Source organism: Penaeus monodon, chromosome 31, assembly GCF_015228065.2.
Source record: "Penaeus monodon isolate SGIC_2016 chromosome 31, NSTDA_Pmon_1, whole genome shotgun sequence".
Classification (NCBI taxonomy): domain Eukaryota; kingdom Metazoa; phylum Arthropoda; class Malacostraca; order Decapoda; family Penaeidae; genus Penaeus; species Penaeus monodon.
In genome coordinates this window covers 37,537,644-37,537,916 of record NC_051416.1, presented here as the reverse complement: position 1 = coordinate 37,537,916, position 273 = coordinate 37,537,644, and positions in this window count along the sequence as shown.

Here is a 273-nt window from a genome sequence, read left to right as displayed (position 1 = left end):
GCTCTGCCTTTCGCATCATATGTGTAGCTTCAATCACATTTGAAACAGAATGTAAAATGTCATCAACATAAGAATTCTTGATAATCACATTAGGGTATTGGTCTTTGAAATTCTCTGCAGTCTTTCGTAAAGCCATCATAGAGATTACTCCACTTGGCCTGTCCCCAAAGGGTTACTGTTTGAAGTACATAATGATCTGGTTCTCTTTGAGTATCTATATCCCCCCATAAGAACCGGTGTGAGTGTGTTGATCTTTTTTCCAAAACCCATCTG